This window comes from Pelophylax lessonae, assembly GCF_965119305.1.
Source record: "Pelophylax lessonae genome assembly, chromosome: 4".
In the NCBI taxonomy this organism is placed as follows: Eukaryota; Metazoa; Chordata; class Amphibia; order Anura; family Ranidae; genus Pelophylax; species Pelophylax lessonae.
The window spans coordinates 217,930,657-217,951,667 of record NC_138771.1 but is presented as its reverse complement, the minus strand read 5'-3'; positions in this window follow the sequence as shown (position 1 = coordinate 217,951,667).

Here is a 21,011-nt window from a genome sequence, read left to right as displayed (position 1 = left end):
CCATCCTTTTAGGGGTACAAACAATAGTAATTGGGGCCTAGTATGGTGGTGTACGTGTGAGATACATACACTTTCTTTTTGATCATATTTTCTATTCCGCTATTCAATTAAAACCTTTGGGGATCAATTAAATTGCGTGATAGTCTGTGTCGGTACGTGTGAGATCCACCTTTCCAAGTTTTTGGGGTTCATCTCATACTTCTGAAGATTTGAGGATGCTGCCTGTTCCATACTCCTCCTCCTACTGCTCAACCATCCTTTTAGGGGTACAAACAATAGTAATTGGGGCCTAGTGTGGTGGTGTACGTGCGAGATACATACACTTTTTTTGATCATATTTCCTATTCCGCTATTCATTAAAAACCTTTGAGGATCAATTGAATTGCGGGATAGTCTGTGTCGGTACGTGTGAGATCCACCTTTCCAAGTTTTTGAGGTTCATCTCATACTTCTGAAGATTTGAGGGTGCTGCCTGTTCCATACACCTCCTCCTACTCCTCAACCATCCTTTTAGGGGTACAAACAATAGTAATTGCGGCCTAGTGCGGTGGTGTACGTGTGAGATACATACACTTTCTTTTTGATCATATTTTCTATTCCGCTATTCAATTAAAACCTTTGGGGATCAATTAAATTGCGTGATAGTCTGTGTCGGTACGTGTGAGATCCACCTTTCCAAGTTTTTGGGGTTCATCTCATACTTCTGAAGATTTGAGGGTGCTGCCTGTTCCATACTCCTCCTCCTACTGCTCAACCATCCTTTTAGGGGTACAAACAATAGTAATTGGGGCCTAGTGTGGTGGTGTACGTGTGAGATACATACACTTTCTTTTTGATCATATTTTCTATTCCGCTATTCAATTAAAACCTTTGGGGATCAATTAAATTGCGTGATAGTCTGTGTCGGTACGTGTGAGATCCACCTTTCCAAGTTTTTGGGGTTCATCTCATACTTCTGAAGATTTGAGGGTGCTGCCTGTTCCATACTCCTCCTCCTACTCCTCAACCATCCTTTTAGGGGTACAAACAATAGTAATTGGGGCCTAGTGTGGTGGTGTACGTGTGAGATACATACACTTTCTTTTTGATCATATTTTCTATTCCGCTATTCAATTAAAACCTTTGGGGATCAATTAAATTGCGTGATAGTCTGTGTCGGTACGTGTGAGATCCACCTTTCCAAGTTTTTGGGGTTCATCTCATACTTCTGAAGATTTGAGGGTGCTGCCTGTTCCATACTCCTCCTCCTACTCCTCAACCATCCTTTTAGGGGTACAAACAATAGTAATTGGGGCCTAGTGTGGTGGTGTACGTGTGAGATACATACACTTTCTTTTTGATCATATTTTCTATTCCGCTATTCAATTAAAACCTTTGGGGATCAATTAAATTGCGTGATAGTCTGTGTCGGTACGTGTGAGATCCACCTTTCCAAGTTTTTGGGGTTCATCTCATACTTCTGAAGATTTGAGGATGCTGCCTGTTCCATACTCCTCCTCCTACTGCTCAACCATCCTTTTAGGGGTACAAACAATAGTAATTGGGGCCTAGTGTGGTGGTGTACGTGCGAGATACATACACTTTTTTTGATCATATTTCCTATTCCGCTATTCATTAAAAACCTTTGAGGATCAATTGAATTGCGGGATAGTCTGTGTCGGTACGTGTGAGATCCACCTTTCCAAGTTTTTGAGGTTCATCTCATACTTCTGAAGATTTGAGGGTGCTGCCTGTTCCATACACCTCCTCCTACTCCTCAACCATCCTTTTAGGGGTACAAACAATAGTAATTGCGGCCTAGTGCGGTGGTGTACGTGTGAGATACATACACTTTCTTTTTGATCATATTTTCTATTCCGCTATTCAATTAAAACCTTTGGGGATCAATTAAATTGCGTGATAGTCTGTGTCGGTACGTGTGAGATCCACCTTTCCAAGTTTTTGGGGTTCATCTCATACTTCTGAAGATTTGAGGGTGCTGCCTGTTCCATACTCCTCCTCCTACTGCTCAACCATCCCTTTAGGGGTACAAACAATAGTAATTGGGGCCTAGTGTGGTGGTGTACGTGTGAGATACATACACTTTCTTTTTGATCATATTTTCTATTCCGCTATTCAATTAAAACCTTTGGGGATCAATTAAATTGCGTGATAGTCTGTGTCGGTACGTGTGAGATCCACCTTTCCAAGTTTTTGGGGTTCATCTCATACTTCTGAAGATTTGAGGGTGCTGCCTGTTCCATACTCCTCCTCCTACTCCTCAACCATCCTTTTAGGGGTACAAACAATAGTAATTGGGGCCTAGTGTGGTGGTGTACGTGTGAGATACATACACTTTCTTTTTGATCATATTTTCTATTCCGCTATTCAATTAAAACCTTTGGGGATCAATTAAATTGCGTGATAGTCTGTGTCGGTACGTGTGAGATCCACCTTTCCAAGTTTTTGGGGTTCATCTCATACTTCTGAAGATTTGAGGGTGCTGCCTGTTCCATACTCCTCCTCCTACTCCTCAACCATCCTTTTAGGGGTACAAACAATAGTAATTGGGGCCTAGTGTGGTGGTGTACGTGTGAGATACATACACTTTCTTTTTGATCATATTTTCTATTCCGCTATTCAATTAAAACCTTTGGGGATCAATTAAATTGCGTGATAGTCTGTGTCGGTACGTGTGAGATCCACCTTTCCAAGTTTTTGGGGTTCATCTCATACTTCTGAAGATTTGAGGGTGCTGCCTGTTCCATACTCCTCCTCCTACTGCTCATCCATCCTTTTAGGGGTACAAACAATAGTAATTGGGGCCTAGTGTGGTGGTGTACGTGTGAGATACATACACTTTCTTTTTGATCATATTTTCTATTCCGCTATTCAATTAAAACCTTTGGGGATCAATTAAATTGCGTGATAGTCTGTGTCGGTACGTGTGAGATCCACCTTTCCAAGTTTTTGGGGTTCATCTCATACTTCTGAAGATTTGAGGGTGCTGCCTGTTCCATACTCCTCCTCCTACTCCTCAACCATCCTTTTAGGGGTACAAACAATAGTAATTGGGGCCTAGTGTGGTGGTGTACGTGTGAGATACATACACTTTCTTTTTGATCATATTTTCTATTCCGCTATTCAATTAAAACCTTTGGGGATCAATTAAATTGCGGAATAGTCTGTGTCGGTACGTGTGAGATCCACCTTTCCAAGTTTTTGAGGTTCATCTCATACTTCTGAAGATTTGAGGGTGCTGCCTGTTCCATACTCCTCCTCCTCCTCATCCATCCTTTTAGGTGTACAAACAATAGTAATTGGGGCCTAGTTTGCTTCTGTACGTGTGAGATACATACACTTTTTTTGATCATATTTCCCATTCCGCTATTCAATAAAAACCTTTGGGGATCAATTAAATTGCGGAATAGTCTGTGTCGGTACGTGTGAGATCCACCTTTCCAAGTTTTTGAGGTTCATCTCATACTTCTGAAGATTTGAGGGTGCTGCCTGTTCCATACTCCTCTTCCTCATCCTCCCTTTAGGGTAGGAAAAAATTTAATCGGGCCTAGTCTGTGTTTGTACGTGTGAGATACACAGTTTTTTATCCTATTCCGCTATTCAATACACACCCTTTTGGTGTAAAAAACATTAAATTGCGGCATAGTTTGCATATTTGACTGTGAGATACACCCGTGCGATACTGTTGTTCTTTTGTTCTGCTATTCAATAAAGACCTTTCTAGGGCAAGATCTTAAATTTCAGAAATATGAGGAGAGCGTCAAATAGGGGCCGTGGCCGGGGTCGTGGTGCTGCTGCTAGAGCTCCTGTTGCAAGGAGAGGACGTGGTCGATCTGTGCCAGCTACACGCACAAGTGAAACACCTTCCTCAAGTGTGAGTAGGCGACAGAACCTGCATCAGTATTTGGTAGGGCATCATACGCCCCTAGAAGTGATGAGGCCAGAACAAGTGGAGGCGATAGTAGATTGGTTTGCTGCTGACAGTGCCTCCAGTTCCTTCACATTGTCTCCCACCCAGTCTACTGCAGAAAGGTCACAGTTGGCACCTGCAGCCGATGTCCAACCGTCTTTCACCTCACCCCCTTGCAAATCAGGCAAGCAGTCTGAGCCCCAAGCCATACAGCAGTCTCTTCTTCTTTTTGATGACTCTGTCAGCAGGGTTTCCCAGGGCCATCCACCTAGCTCTGCCCCAGAAGTGGAAGAGATTGAGTGCAGCGATGCCCAACCACTTATTTCTCAAGATGAGTACATGCAAGGATCATCAAAGCACGTCTCCGATGATGACGAAACGCAGGTGCCAACTGCTGCGGCGTTCAGCATTGTGGAGACCGACAAGGAGGGCAGGGGTGAAGACTGGGTGGAAGATGATGTGGAGGACGATGAGGTCCTCGGCCCCACATGGAATGAACGTCATGCAGTTGACCTGAGTAGTTTGGAGGAAGAGGCGGTGGTCGCACAGAGCCACCAGCACAGCAGAAGAGGGAGCAGGGTGCAGAAGCGGAGCGGCCGTGCCCTAGACACTACGCCCGCTACTGCCCAACGCAGCAAGGGAACGAGCGCACCAAAGTCAGCTCAAAGGAGTTCTCTAGCGTGGAAGTTCTTTAGAAAATGTGCTGATGACAGGACACGAGTGGTTTGCACCCTGTGCAATCAGAGCTTGAAGCGAGGCATAAACCTTCTCAACCTGAGCACAACCTGCATGATCAGGCATCTAAGTGCAAAGCACGAGCTGCAGTGGAGTACACACCTTCAAAACCAAGAAACGTCTCTGGCTCATCCTGCTTCCTCTTCTGCTGCAGTCTCGGCCGCTCCAGCCACATCTGTAGTGATACCGGCACCTGCCACCCCGCAAACAGACGATCTGTCAGCAACACCACCACCTGGGTCACCAACAACCATCTCCACAATGTCCCGTGGAAGCGTTCAGCTTTCATCTCCCAAACACTTGAGAGGAAGAGGAAGTACCCCCCTACCCACCCGCGATCCCTGGCCCTAATGCCAGCATTTCAAAATTATTGGCCTTTGAAATGCTGTCATTCCGTCTGGTGGAGACGCACAGTTTTAAAAACCTTATGTCGGTGGCTGTCCCACAGTACGTCGTGCCCAGCCGCCACTACTTTTCCAGGCAAGCCATCACTTCCCTGCACAACCAAGTGGGGGAAAAAATCAGGTGTGCACTGCGCAACGCCATCTGTGCCAAGGTCCACCTAACTACCGATATGTGGACCAGTAAGCACGGTCAGGGGCGTTATATCTCCCTAACGGCACACTGGGTAAATGCAGTGGCGGATGGGCCTGAGGCGGATAGCAATTTGGCGCATGTCCTTCCACCACCGAGGATTGCAGGGCGCTTCAGTTTGCCTCCTGTTCCTAACTCCTCCTACTCCGCTTCCTCATCCTCTACCACCTCCTCATCCGGACAGCGTAACACCTTCACCACCAACTTCAGCACGGCCAGGGGTAAACGACAGCAGGCAGTTTTACAACTTGCCTGTTTGGGGGACAAACCACACACCGCGCAGGAGTTGTGGAGGAGCATGGAACAGCAGACAAATGAGTGGTTGCTGCCAGCGAGCCTCAAGCCCGGCCTGGTGGTGTGCGATAACGGGAGAAATCTCATAGCAGCTCTGGGCCTAGCCGGTTTGACGCACATCCCTTGCCTGGCGCATGTGCTGAATTTGGTGGTGCAGAGGTTCCTTAAAAACTACCCCGATATGTCAGAGCTGCTGCAGAAAGTGCGGGCCGTTTGTGCGCACTTTCGGCGTTCTCACCCTGCTGCTGCTCGCCTGGCAGCGCTGCAGCGTAACTTCGGCCTTCCCGCTCACCGCCTCATATGTGACGTGCCCACAAGGTGGAACTCCACCTTGCACATGCTGGAAAGACTGTGCGAGCAGCAGCAGGCCATAGTGGAGTTTCAGCTGCAGCACGCACGCGTGAGTCGCTCTGCGGAACAGCACCACTTCACCACCAATAACTGGGCCTCCATGCGAGACCTGTGTGCCTTGTTGCGCTGTTTTGAGTACTCCACCAACATGGCCAGTGGCAATGACGCCGTTCTCAGCTTAACTATCCCACTTCTATGCCTCCTTGAAAAAACAATTCGGGCGATGATGGAAGAGGATGTGGCACAGGATGAGGAGGAGGAGGAGGATGAAGAGGTAACATTTCCAAGGCTTTCAGGGCAGTCATTCGCAAGGGGCTCCGAGGGTGGGTTCCTGCACACACAAACGCCAGGGACACAATTGTCCAGCAGGGGCACAGTTCTGGAGGATGAGGAGGATGAGGAGGAGGAGGAGCTGGAGGAGGAGATGGAACCATGTTCACAGCAGGGTGGCACCCAGGCCAGCTCATGGCCATCACTGGTGCGTGGCTGGGGGGATACAGAGGACACGGACGATACACCTCCCACAGAGGACAGCCTTTCGTTGCCTCTGGGCAGCCTGGCACACATGAGCGATTACATGCTGCAGTGTCTCCACAACGACCGCCGAGTTGCCCACATTCTAACTTGTGCTGATTACTGGGTGGCCACGCTGCTGGATCCCCGTTACAAGGACAACGTACCGTCCTTAATTCACTCACTGGAGCGCGATCGCAAGATGCGCGCGTACAAGCGCACGCTGGTAGACGCCATGCTGCTGGCATTCCCATCTGACAGCGGGGCCGCAGTGGAAGCACAAGGCAGAGGAGGAGGAGGAGGGGGAGGAGGAGGAGGAGGAGGAGGTCGCCAACGCAACCAGGGCACCGCCAGCACCTCAGAAGGCAGGGTTAGCATGGCCGAAATGTGGAAAAGCTTTGTCAGCACGCCACAACAAACAGAAGCACCAGCAGCTCAGATGGAACGTCTTAGCAGGAGGCAGCATTTTACCAACATGGTGGAGCAGTATGTGTGCACACGCCTACATGTAGTGAATGAGGGGTCTGCCCCCTTCAACTTCTGGGTCTCCAAATTGGGCACATGGCCTGAGCTTGCCCTTTACGCCTTGGAGGTGCTGGCGTGCCCTGCAGCCAGTGTATTATCTGAATGGGTATTTAGCACGGCTGGGGGCGTTATAACAGACAAGCGCAGCCGCCTGTCCAGAGACAATGTGGACAAGCTCACGTTCATTAAAATGAACCAGGCATGGATCCCACGGGACTTTTCCGTACCTTGTGCAGAATAGCAATGGATACCGACCTTACCCACCCATTGTTCCATTTTTGCTCTTTCTCACTCTTTTGGGGTGTACCCTCATTTAAAATTTGTGAAAAGAAGCAGTGTTGGCTACCTCGTCCTCCTCCTCAGGGCCAGATTAACGTAGGGGCTATTGGAGCTGCAGCTCCAGGCCCCTACCTTTTATATAGGCCCCGGGTTGGCCATATTCACTGTTACCGCTCTTCTGTCACTTGTAAACACAGAAGTCTGGCTTCTATGCTCGCTTCCCCAGGCAGCACCCTCAGAACCTCCCCACACAGCGCGAAGGCCGGACAAGGAGGGACAGTTGCCGATGCATGGATGTGTTTATGGGCTTCAGAGACAGCATCCCATGTTGAATTAGGCATGCATGGCTGCACCCTTCCTCCTCTGGGTGCATGGCAAGGCACGGCCCTTAAGGCCCTTCAAAATCCTCAGCACCAAGCCCATGATGCTCTTAATCCGGCCCTGGTCCTCCTCCACCACCGCTTCCACCTACACCACCCATAGGTGTGCGCAGCCTATTGCATTAAGGTGTGCACCCCAAAGTTGAAATACACATGCATGTGTTTGCCAGCAGGGAGAGTAATGTATCGGGGCCATGTACCTGTAGGCAAAGAGAAATAGAGCAGAGCAGGTCCGAGGGAGATCTTTCCCATCTCCTCACTGGCAATGCTATGTGCCCTAGGTGATTAGGGTGTGCCCAGGCACACCCGGCACACCCTGTGCGCATGCCTATGTCACCGCCACATCCACCACCACCTCAACCTCCCTCCTACTCCATATGGGCCTCGTCCTTCAGAGATGAAGAAGAACATTGTTTTATTTTTCTGTTTTTTTTTGTTGTTTTAAGTTATTTCCCTATCCACATTTGTTTGCAGAGCACTTGCCATGCTCTTAATTACGTTTTGCTGCCATTTGCAGCACTCTAGCCCTTTCCTTTGGTGTTTTAGAGCCATTTTAGTGCCTTAAAGTTCGGGTCCCCATTGACTTCAATGGGGTTCGGTGTCTGGGAAAAGTTCGGTAAAAGTCCGGGACACGGACCCGGACTTTTTTTTAAAGTTCGGCCGAACCCGTCGAACACGGACATCTAGGTGTCCGCTCAACCCTAATCATGATAAAATCAATACATTGTTTTATATACTTTATATTTAACTAAGGAAAGACCAAACACTTTTTTGGGTATATGGGGATATCTCATGGGGTTGCGGTGCACTTAGAGTGATGTTGTGCAAGTAGTGAGGGAGCTCCTAAATGGACTGTCAGCAACAACTGCTTGATGCCCGCTCTGATCACCCCAAGCTTAAAGGTATATTCTTAAAAATTCCTTAAGACTCCAAATAATAGAAAATAAGTAGCTAATGGGGTTGATTTAGTAAAACTTGAGAGTTCAAAATCTGGTGCAGCCTTGCATGGTACCCACTCAGCTTCTAACTTTTCAATTAAGCTGTGATAAAAAATAATCTGGAAGCTGACTTGTTTTCAATGCAGAGCTGCCCCAGATTTTGCACTCTCCAGTTTTAGTAAATCAGCTCCAAAAGTGTTTAAAGCGGAGTTCCACCCAGTGAAAGTTTTTTTTAATAAAAATACCCCCGGGACAGTCAGGGCTAGTGCATTCCACAATGGCTAGCCTCTGATCTGTCCCAGGTTGTACTTACCTTTTAGAAGAAATACTTACCTTGAAAATATATTCTCCAGCGCTGCCATCTCTGGTGTGGGCAGCTTGAAGCCAGCGCGATCCTCTTCTGTGTCCTCTTCCGTCTTCTTCGGTCCCATGATGCACTGCACCGGCCCCGCCGTCACTTCCGGTGCCGCAGCGTCATCCGTGCACAGCTTCTGGGCATGCCCAGAAGCTGTTTTGCAAGGTATGACGGCGCCTGCACCGGAACTGACGTCGGGGCCGGTGCAGCGCATTGATTCCTGGGAGCGATGACGTTCAGCTCCCAGGAATCATTGCATGCCAGGAAGTGACGAATCGCAGTGGCCGCCGAGGGGAGGAAGAGGAAGTAAGGTAAGTATATTTTCTTCTAAACGAGGTAAGTAAAAAAACAAAAAAATTGTGATTATCCATTTGTTTTTCAGGTGACCCGGAGCGAGAAGATGGAGGTAAGTATAATTTTAGGGTGGAACTCCACTTTAAAATTGAAAAGCTAGCTAACAATTAGTTGTTGTGGACATACTGTATAATGGTCCTTAAATGTTTTTTTTTGGGTGTACAGATCTGTGTGCATAGGTAGGGACATAAGAAAATGTATCTCTGTGCTGCAATTCAAAAAACTCAGGCATAGTATGAGCTACATTAATATCCAAAGACAAATAAAAAAACAGTGTTGTTTGTTTCTAGAGAGAATCCAATTATGCAGAGCATTTAGTGAACACAAGCCAGAAAGATGTATTATGAGAAATGTTTGAGAAAGAGTGAAAGGTTTGTATCCTTGATGAAAGTAGCACCTAAGTCGCGAATTTAAATGAGTGAATTATACATTGTTTTTATTTGAAAATTTTCAGTTCAAGTACATTTTTGGGAGATGAAAATCAAAGTTATCAAAAATAGTAATAACTCAAAGGAAAGAAATCAAAAACTGTAATTAGAAATGCCATAGGAACTGTTACATTGCAACTGTGATTTTTTTTTTTTATCAAAATCTATCTTCCTCAACACAAGTATTTGTTCAATCTCAGTTTCTGTGCACCAACAACCATGTAGCGTGAAAGTCAACTCAAACAATCACTTCAATTGATATTCAGTCAGGCAGGCCCTTGCACTATGTTGTTATTGGTAAATATAATGCAGATCATACAATAAAATTGTAACAAGTGGAGCAAGCTTAAATAAAAAAAATTTAACTACTCTATGGTCTCTAGTTCTACCGATTTGCGGGTTGTGTTTGCTAGACTTCTAAATGTATTGCACATTTTGGACAGGAATATCACCATGCAGTGTTCTAGTATCATCACTGCAACTAGGAGTTAGCAATGGCTACCTTAGGCACCAGACAAAATCCTTAGCTGTGATAGATTCAGCTGACATTTTTCCTTTTGCAACTAGAAAACCATTTCCACTTTCTCATAAAAAAGAAAAAAAAAAAGAAAAAAAAAAAACAAAAAACTTAAAGTGTTACTATATCCACAACAGTAAAATCAGTCTGTATATGCAGTAAAGCATGCTTTTATACTCACTGTGGAACCTAAGGGATTATTACTCCACATTGTGTAAAAAGGCTGTTTAATCCTGGCTTCTCTGATTCTCCCCTTGTTCCACTGTCCCCAATACATCTTCTGATAAGACAGAGCCTTGGAGAAACTCTGCACATGCTCAGTTTGATATATTGAAAGTTTTTCTTTCTTGGGAGGGTGCATGTGATCTGCACTGTCCAGACAGAAGGTCAGGGGTCCTAAAGCCTCATAGGACAGTCAGAGTGTAATGAAAACTTCTCCCACGGTCATATCAATGCTGAAACTTCAGTGTTCCTATGAATACGCCTTTGCTATTTCACATGGAAACAGAAAAAGGTTTTATCATACATGGGAAGTGTGATTAAATGTGTATAAACTACCTACTGTCTCCGGATATTCTCATAATACATCTAATATGACTGAAAACATTGTGAGCTTAAATATAAATGGTGAGGACTTCAAGTTGTTTTTGTTTTTTTAATGTTTTTATTAATATTTAGTTACTGTTTGTTTGTTATTTTATAGCTCCCTGCAGGATATTCTTGGGCCTAGCTCTACATCTTATGGCACTTTTCCACTGCAAGTACTAGCTCGGCTCTACTCGGCCCTGCTTGGCCCGGTTTGCTTTTCCCCTGCTGGTACCGTATGGTACGGTGTTGGAACAGTTCGGTACGGTACGGTATGGTTTGCTTTTCCACTAAAGTAGTACTAAAGTTAAGTGGGTGGGATAACAACCGGGTGGGTGGGATTCTCTGACCAATCAGTGGCTAGTAGTGACTGCATGCAAAGGATTGTGGGTTATGGTACCGGGTATGGTACCTCTTGGAACCACAATCGAGTTGGTACTGTTTTTGAGAGCTGTACCGTTCGGTTCCATGCAGTGGAAAAGCGCCGCCGTACCGTACCGAACTGTTCCTACACCATACCATGCGGTACCATCAGTGGAAAAGCACAAAAGCGAGCCGAACCGTTCGGTTCCATGCAGTGGAAAAGCGCCATTATTTAATGGGCGTTAGACCTAGGCACAAGAGGAACTTTACTCTAGAACTAATGCAAATCCTTTCTGAGACCTGGGGACATATTGTTTCCTACTGTACATGTAAGCAAAATGGGAAATGTATTATCTTTTCACATATGATGTTTGCCTGTACTATGCCAACCTGCTACCTTAGACCCATGGATACCATATGGCTTCAATGTTGCTGTGATCTTGTATTTGCTGAAACTTAAAAAAAAATTCCAAAAGAGAAAACTCCTTCTAGAAGCTTTACCCAGACATTGAGAGAATTCACAAGACTACTATATACTACTGATGAGAAAAGGTATTTAGCAGCTTATATTTACTAAAATAATTGCATTTCCGTGTTCTATGTACTTTGGTAGACCAGATATAGTGAATGCAGGGTCCTGGATTTAGTAACACTTTAATGAAAGGGCTAAAACCTGTGACAGTGTGTTTCTTGATGTCTGTAACACATTGGAAAGATTTCACTTCACTTTCTGTCCTAATGATGCAACAGAACGTGAAAGTAAATCTCTAAAAAGTATGTAATTACCAGAAAAGATATTGCCAGTAAAAGGTTTATCCTCACGTCTTTTTTCTAGTGACAACTCTAAAATTTTGGATCATCACTTGGAGATCTACCTAGTCAGGCCAGAGATGGCAATAAAAAATTGTGGGTGGTTCTAACCCTTCCCTACTCTATTCAAATCTACAAAAAAAGTTTTGTCTACATGTACACTTAGATAATAATGCCTTATGCACTAAGATGAATAAATATTCACCAAGACTGGTTACAAAACTGGTTAATAAAATTCTAGATTATGACATTTAAAAACAAAGTTAAGTTAAAAACTGGGAAAACATTAAATATTCCACATTTGTCCAACCTAAACCATTACTAAATGTAATTGCCAATAATTTTGTATTTGAAATAAGTGCTTTAATGTATTTTCTTTACCTGTAAATGTTCTTTCTTTAGACGCCAGTCAAACAAAAATATTGAGAATTTGAAATGAAACTAATCATTCTGTCAGCCCTTTTCAGAATCACCATGGAGATAATGATGACAGATGAAATTCTCACAAGGAATGATAACCTCCGTATATCAATCCAGCTGAAACTTGCTTTGCATTGTCATTTAACAGGACTGACTGGTGGCACTAGCAAATAAAAGTAATCACATTTTCTGTGTTGAAGTCCCATTACAGTCTTTTCCCAAATTATATACAAATACAAAAGCATAGGTTATTTTGTTTTATTCATGCACTGCTTCTTTCTAAACAAATTATAGTGTTAACATTCTTTTTTCTATTGAAACATTGGGGTTGATTTACTAAAACTGGCAAGTGCAAAATTTGGTGCAACTCTGCATAGAAACCAATCAGCTTCCATGTTTTTTTTTTTTTCAAAGCTCAATTGAACAAGCTGAAGTTAGAAGCTGATTGGCTATCATGCACAGCTGTACCAGTTTTTTCATTCCCCAGTTTTAGTAAATCCACCCCATTGTTTTCAGATTTATATTACACCACAACTGGCTAGTAATTTATATTCTTGTTGAGGCCACAATCAAACAATATGGAGCACTTTCCTGCCTCCAAACTGTCCATATAAAGAAAACCTGTTGCATTAACATATTCTAACTTTGGTTTTAAAAAAGTATTTTCTAATCTGCAAGGTTTGAAGTTGTTTCTCCAAGTCATCAACTGCTCACCTCCTGCATCCAGAAGCCTGAATCTAGCAAAAAAAACTCCAGCTCATTAACCTCCCTGGCGGTATGATTCTTTTGGATTTTAGGTGCTGAAAGCGGTACCATTATTTTGCATGTAATTCTTGTGAATGAGCAGCCCAAACCAACTATACATTTATTATATATATATATGTATGTATACATATATTATATATATATATATATATATATATATATATATATATATATATATATATATACACGTATATATATATATATATATATATATATATATATAATGTATACAGTTGGTTTGGGCTGCTCATTCACAAGAATTATGTATATATATATATATATATATATATATATACGTATATATATATATATATATATATATACTGTATATATATATACATATATTTACATAAAAAGTACAGTAAAACTGCAGGAAAGGGCACTGGGGGGCAATGTAATGTGAATTTTTTTTATTTTGAATGGTATCAGTGTGTTTGGTGTGTTTTACATTCGAATTTGCCGCCGGTTCCACCTCCCGGCGGACGTCACGTCACCGGAGACGGAAGCCGGGGCTCGCAGATGATCGGGAGGAAGCTCCGCCGCCGCATACCGCCCGCATTCTTCGCTGGATCCTGGAGAAAAGCTAAGTAAAACCTCTACCAGGATCCAGCGATCTTCCTAGTGCTACCCCGAGTGTGGTTCGGGGTTACCGCTTTTGGCTCTAAAATCTAACCCCGAGTCATGCTCGGGAATACCGCTAGGAAGGTTAAGGGCTCTTTCACACGGGCGTTCCGATCACATCGGCCTGTCAGTTTTTTAGGCGGATCTGATTGGATGCCCCATTCAGTCCTATGGCGCAGTGGATGTCAGCGGTGACATGTCCGCTGACACCCGCTGCCATCCGCATCCGATCCTGTCCGTTAAATCCGGACGGATGGAAACCCTATTTTCCATCCGTCCTGGGGATCGGATGGGATCGGATGAGAGCGGACAGGCGGTTCGCTCTCATCCGATTCCCCATAGAGAGCAGCGGGGCTCTGACACCTCCCTCTCTGCACACAGTGCGGAGACGGAGCTGTCATCCGCCGACTCAGCGGGGGATCGGCGGATCGATCCCCACTGAGCAGAGCACGGTTCGCAATGGAATGCGGACCGTGTGAAAGGGGCCTTAGGTAGCTCATAAAAAATGTATGGAGGAAAAAGAATTGGCGCTAATTCCCAGTGGGTAGAAATGAGTAAACAATAATAGCTCAACGATTAATCACACCCTAAGTGCGAATCTTCAAAATAAATGATAAAATAAATTTGTGTAAAATGCAAAACTTATCATATTCATATACAAGACTACTGTTGAAAAAATGTGGACAGATATGCAGACATAACCATAAATCGCGTACACAGCAGTGATGTGTTCAAAATTATAGCGTGCTAGCAGAAATTGATATCCAATGTGAGTGAGATCATGTGCAAACCAGTTCAAAAAACGAATATTTCAGCAATGAATAGCACCATACAATAATGTAACAGAAATGTGAGGTTGAGTAATAATAATACACAAAGCTATTGTTGGTAAATAATAATGAAGAAGAAAAAAATGCACAATATAATACACAACATGCACAGCAATAGTGTATGACGATATATCGTGCTAATAAAATAATTTCAAAATCAATAAGTCCATTTGTGAACCAGCGCAAAAAAAAGGTGGTGGTTCAAAGAAAACTAAGTGACTCTTGTGATGATTTTCAAAAGTAGATGTGACTGTTGTGATTCCTTAAAGTGTTGCCTGTAGAGATGGCGTGTCACTCAAGTGAGCTAAATCCACACTAGGTACAATGGCCTCTCATGTACGCTCAAATGAGCGTTTTGTGATAACAATCACCAGGGTATGACATGGGTCCCTCTCCACAAGAATGGATTAAGATGGAGCCACCAGGAGCAAGTCCCTCTCTCCTTAATATGATACAGCCAGAAGTAGTATAGTAATGGCAGGTTACCTCTATACCACAGAGGTGGTCAAGTATTCCTCCGCTGTCCCTCGCTCAGTATGGGGGCAATAATAAAAGAGAATGTCATGGTGCAGTATGAAACTATATATTTATTTAAAAAATAGTAGACTTACAGTTAGGTAAACACAAACAAGCAGCCACCGATGCGGTACAATCCGATACATCCGGTCACGGCTGTAGACTGGAAGTGACGTCACCCGGCTCCTCCCGATGCGTTGCGTCGCTCCTCATCCCTTGATAAAGTCACAAGGAGTGACCCAATGCTGCACATTTCTGTTATATTATTATATTTGCACCCCACCATTACTGTATGGTGCTATTCATTGCTGCCATATTAGTTTTTTGCACTGGTTTGCACATGATCTCACTCACATTGGATATCAATTTCTGCTCGCACGCTATAATTGTGAACACATCACTGCTGTGCATGCGATTTATGGTTATGTCTGCATATCTGTCCACATTTTTTAAACAGCAGGCTTGTGTATGAATATGATAAGTTTTGCATTTTGCACAGATTTATTTTATCATTTATTTTGAAGATTCGCACTTAGGTTGCGATTCATCACTGAACTATTATTGTTTACTCATTTCTACCCACTGGGAATTAGCGCCGATTCTTTTTCCTCCATACATTCATTATCACGGGGGTGACACTGATTAAATTGGTAGCTCTTTCCCCTCTTTTTTCTTATTTTACCATTATCATTTCTCCACTTAGAATTGGATTACGTCTATCCCTCTGGTAGCGCATTGGTCTCTTTTACCCATTTATAGCTCATAAAAAATGTTTAGTTTGGATCCTTTAAAAGGATAGATGTTTATTTACATTTTGGTCATATCTTTTCTGGTTCTGGCAGGCAGGCAAATTAATCCAAAGAAGCTCACTCTTCTTTTATCAATGCTTTAGCGCCCTTAGACAGCAGAGACAAGATCTAAGAATGATGCTTTAAAAATTCAGGTCACCAGTCCCCAGGCCGGCCGCTTCAGAGCAACCATATGGGCTGCTATGTTGGTAGTTACGCCATTGCCCAGCATCTTCCTTTTGACAGTCCTGGTATAATTTTATGTTGTTCTTTTTGAAAATTAGGAAGAGAAACAAAGGAAACAGCTAACATACAGTGATATACACCAACTCAATATTCTCTCATTCCTCTTCCCAGCTGGTTGCAGTTGTGACAACTTGTCTGCCTACAGCTTTTTAGGCTACTCTGATACTATTCTCCTCCAAATCACATATACAAGTTCGTGTTTTTGCTCTGTATAGGGCTACACTGATGTATGCTGATGAGGCTGCACTGATGGGCACTAATAGTTTGCACCGATGGGTACTGATGAGGCGGCACCAATGAGACAGCACTGAAGCGCACTGATGAGGTGGCACTAATATGCCGCACTGATGGGCACTGATATACGGCACTAATATGCGGCACTGATGAGCACTGATAGGCAGGACTGATGGGAACTGATAGGTGCCAGTGATAGGTGGAACTTATGGGCAATGATAGGTGGCATGGATAGGCAGCACTGATGGGCACTGATAGGTGTCACTGATGGGTGTCACTGCTGAGCAGGCACTGATGGGCACTGAAAGGCAGCACTGACTTGCACCATTAATGGGCACAGCTTGGCATCAATAATGGGGCCACATTGGCATCACTTCTGGGCACAGATTGGCAACCCTTCTTAGCACTGACTGGTATCACTGCTGGGCACTGTTGGGGCTGCACTGATCAGCGGCATCTCCTTACAGGGGAGACTGTACAGAAAATCAGGGCACTGATCATCACTATGTCAGTGTGAGGCGAGGAGTGGTGATTACCAGCACTCCCTTGTTTACATGTAATCAGCTGTGATTGAACACAGCTGATCACATGGGTAAAGAGCCACATCATTGGCTCTTTACTGAGATCATGGTTCAGGTGAGTAGCCATGGGGTGAAAGTGGGGGTGGGGTACACAGATGTGCTGAAGGTTGAAGGTGCACATCAAGTGGGTACAGAGCAGAGATGTGTTAGGCCTCTTTCACACTGGCAGACCGATCGTCTCTGCCTGTCCATTTTTCAGGCAGACCTGATCGGTCCATACATAGCTCTCTATGGAGCGGCAGATGTCAGCGGACATGTGTCCACTGACACCTGCCATCTGATCTGATCCTGTCTGCTAAAAACAGACAGATTGGAGATCGATTTCCCATCTGTCCTGTGGATCGGATTGGATGACAGTGGGATCAAAATGGACAGGCAGTCCATTTCCATCAGACCGACGCATAGAGAAAAATGGGCTGTGTCCATGTCCACTCTGCATAGTAGAGAGGACACAGACCTGTTATCCATTTGCTCAGGGGGGATCAGTGGAGAGATTCCCAGCTGAGCAAATGGATCCCACAGATGGATCCCCCCCCTTGTGAAAGGGGCCTTAGGGTTGTGTAGGTGCCAAGTTTACTTGCTGCAGTGTACAATGGTGTGCTGGAGGGATACAGAGGATGTTGAGAGGTGCAGAGCTGTGTGTGTGTGGAGGGGGGGTACGGAGGTGTGGAGGGTGCAGAGATGTGTGCCAGAGTACATAGATGTCCTGGGGTGTGTTGAGGTGTACTGGGGAATACAGAGGATGTTGGGAGATGCAAAGGTGGGGGGGTGTTCCCTGGATCAGTGGGAAGGGCACCGGGACCAGCGGCAAGGGCCCTGGGACAAGGTCTGGGGGGCCCTTCATGGTTTCTTTCACTGGGGCCCTGAAGGTTCTAGTAATGCCTCTGATTCCACATAGGTTTAATTATCAGTGTCAGCATGTTAGAACTAAGATTGCAGTAGGCAGTGTAAAGGAATTTTATTATTCAGCTAATAGTTATATGAATATATCATAAAAAAAGAATGCCTACATGAATGCCTGATCAATAGTCCTAAAGCCCTACCTCATATACTCTCAATGGATGCAGGCTGCTCCTGCCTGTATCCACCTGTAATAGCAGGTCTCTCTATTGTTTTAAAAAAATATTCCATTCACCATTTTTAATGTTGAACATAGGTTCAAATTGCATTTGGGTTTTTAAGTTGTTTAACAACGCTTCTTTTTCTGGTTGATCTTTTAGTTTCAAGGCCACAACTAGTTTCTCTAGTGTCAAACAGGGAGTCTGTTAACCTAAGCTTTTTTTGGCGAAATTGAAGTGGTTGGGTGTCAGAAAGGAAGTGAGGAAAACATTGTTTAACTCTTTCCCCTTATTTCTATTTTCTTTTAGAATGCCTGTCGGATGCCTGACGGGATAGGGAGTGCGGGTCATCACCCCAAAAGGATAACAGCAGACAATCAAACATGTTTTTCTAAAAGAGATGTGCAATAGAGGGTAAGAATAGATTTCAGATTTTTATTTTTTCTATGTGTTTTCATTTGGGAACCTTTCTCTAATTTCTTTTGCAGATGATGGATATCAGGCAGGTCAGGGAGTGAAAGGAACTTTCCTTTTTAAAGAATACTGAACTTACTCACAAGCATTATATCCTTTCCCTACTTTATCCCAAACTACTGGGTATGGGATTTAAAACTACTTTGAAAATTATTGAATCCACTTTCTAGAATATACTGCTTTCATTTTGTTTTTCAGTAATATTTTGCAGTCATTCAGTAAAAGAAATCTGCTTTGCTGACTCAAGCATGTGACAACAAAAACGGCAAGTGGCACTAATAGATTTAAAAGCAAAATAAGTGAGATTGTCTCTTGTATTCTTATAACTTCATGCTGGGATTTTGGCCTTTATTGGTTCAAGACTCAGGGAAAACTGCAGGCTAAGGTATTCCCAGTCTGTTATGCTGTGACAAGAAGTAAAGCTGATAGAAAGCAGTGACAGGGAAAAATAGATCTATTCTCTGGAAATGCTTATTTCACACATGAATTTTGTTTTTCACATGTAGATATGAAAGATAAAATGATAGTTATTTTGGGTAGAGATAGGACTTATTTTTTCGTCCTCTTAGCAGCCCAATTAATCTTTGTTTTATACTTTGATTTTGCCTTCTAACATTTTAGCTTGTTTAGGGGATTATAAAGAGGAAGCATCTAATGCTGCAGATTTAAACAGCAATTGTGCTTTTTATAGTCCAGTGTGCATATAGCAATTTTTATTTTTTGTACAAATGCATAAACTTTTTTCTTAACAATTATATGTACATTTAAAGGAAAGAGTAAACAATTTATATCACTTATATCATTGCCACTTAGGACATTTTGTAATTTAATGGTTTTAAAATTACCTTTGCATCTCAATATGCAGCCATTAACTGCTAGAATATTAGGACCTTGCTTCCCTATAGCTCTTTTAACTGGGACATTTCCATGTCCTGTATTTGTACAGATTGCTTCTAGAAGTATATTTTCCTGTTCACATGATTGGTTCGCTATTTTTTGTTCTTTCATTAAGGGAATATTTATTTAAGGGGAAAAACGTCCTCACATTTTCCATGATTTGTTTTACAGAAAAAATTAGTAACAACGTATACAAATTAAAACAACACAGAACAAAACAGAAAAGGGGACTTACAAGGTTTAACTAAGATGAGATTTGCTCTATGATCTATTTATTATAGATATATCACAAATAAACCAAGTTCTAGTGCACAGCAATGCAATATGCAGTAGAAATACATAAGTTGATCAGTAGAGATATAGATGTAAAATACATTTAATAAAGATGTGCATTTATTGTACTAAGAGTTGTCATTATGTTACCAATTGTGCAGGGTGGCAATAATAGAAAGAGGGTATTAAGAGATACAAATCCATTATCTACCCTGTGAGCCAAAATCTCCAAAGAGTCATGACTAAGGCATTAGGTGCAAGGGTAGGGTCGTTAAGCTAACCACGTCATATATTCTCAAATTTTTGAGGGCTACTTCTATGTGTTTAAGTTAAACTTTCTAAATGTGGCATTCAGGAAGGTCTGCTATACCAGAAAATATCACAGAATAGCTTTCTTGTGGAACCAATTCTTGGTGATACAAGTAGATGCATTATGGTCAATATAAAAGGAGCCCTTCTGACAATAGTTAGAGGCAGCAGGGCCAAACTTTTAGGTTCCTCTTTTAACATAGTAGGCAACGTAAGTAGATGAGGTTAAATATTAAAATATGGCTTTGCAAAAATGACCTTAACACCTAAATATCAGAAAGGATCGTTGATCCTAATTTGCTGTACACAGCTAGAATATGGGTGTTGGAGTGAATCTCCAACATGCATTGCAGGAGTTAGGTAAGTAATGTTAAGGCATATTTTGTATACACTTCCACTGGGAATTAATCCACACTGGGCATTTTTTGTGGTAAAGAATTATGGGACTCTGTAAGCTTAGTGGAAATGACAGCACCAGTGAATATGGTATATGCCATATAATTTTAGAGCTGTTTTGCGTGATTAGCATGATAACAGGCATGTGGCCTGTTCACTATTCTGCCTCAAAAGAGTGTGGATTATCAAAGAATGATTTCTTCTTTGCCTTGATTAGAGCAATGTCCTTTAGTAGGTCTTGGGCCTGCAGCAGTTAAAATTGTATAGAAGGATAAGGATTCATTATAAATTCCTTGTTCACTTGCTCTACATCTGCGATAGGCTCCAGTTCCCTCTGTTGCTAGGAGCATTTAATTCTAACAATCTCCCTCTTAGGTAGGCTCCTAAAGAAATCCTTAAGAGTGTCCTATATTGTGTTGTGTGGGCCAACCCTCCTTTACATTCAAAGTAAACGAATAGTTGACAAGGAATGCCCTTGTCTGGAAGAACAGACAAAGTCTTAAGGGATTAACTTTTCCACAATGACCCCCCCCCCCAAAAAAAAAACAACTCTGCCAAGGAAGATTTTAAAAAGAGTAAGGACTGGTTAGACAAGTCTCTGGGTTTAATTCTACAATGATTGAACTGTGGCTGAGTTTGAGAGAAGTGGGTGTATTGATTTGTGACTAGTTG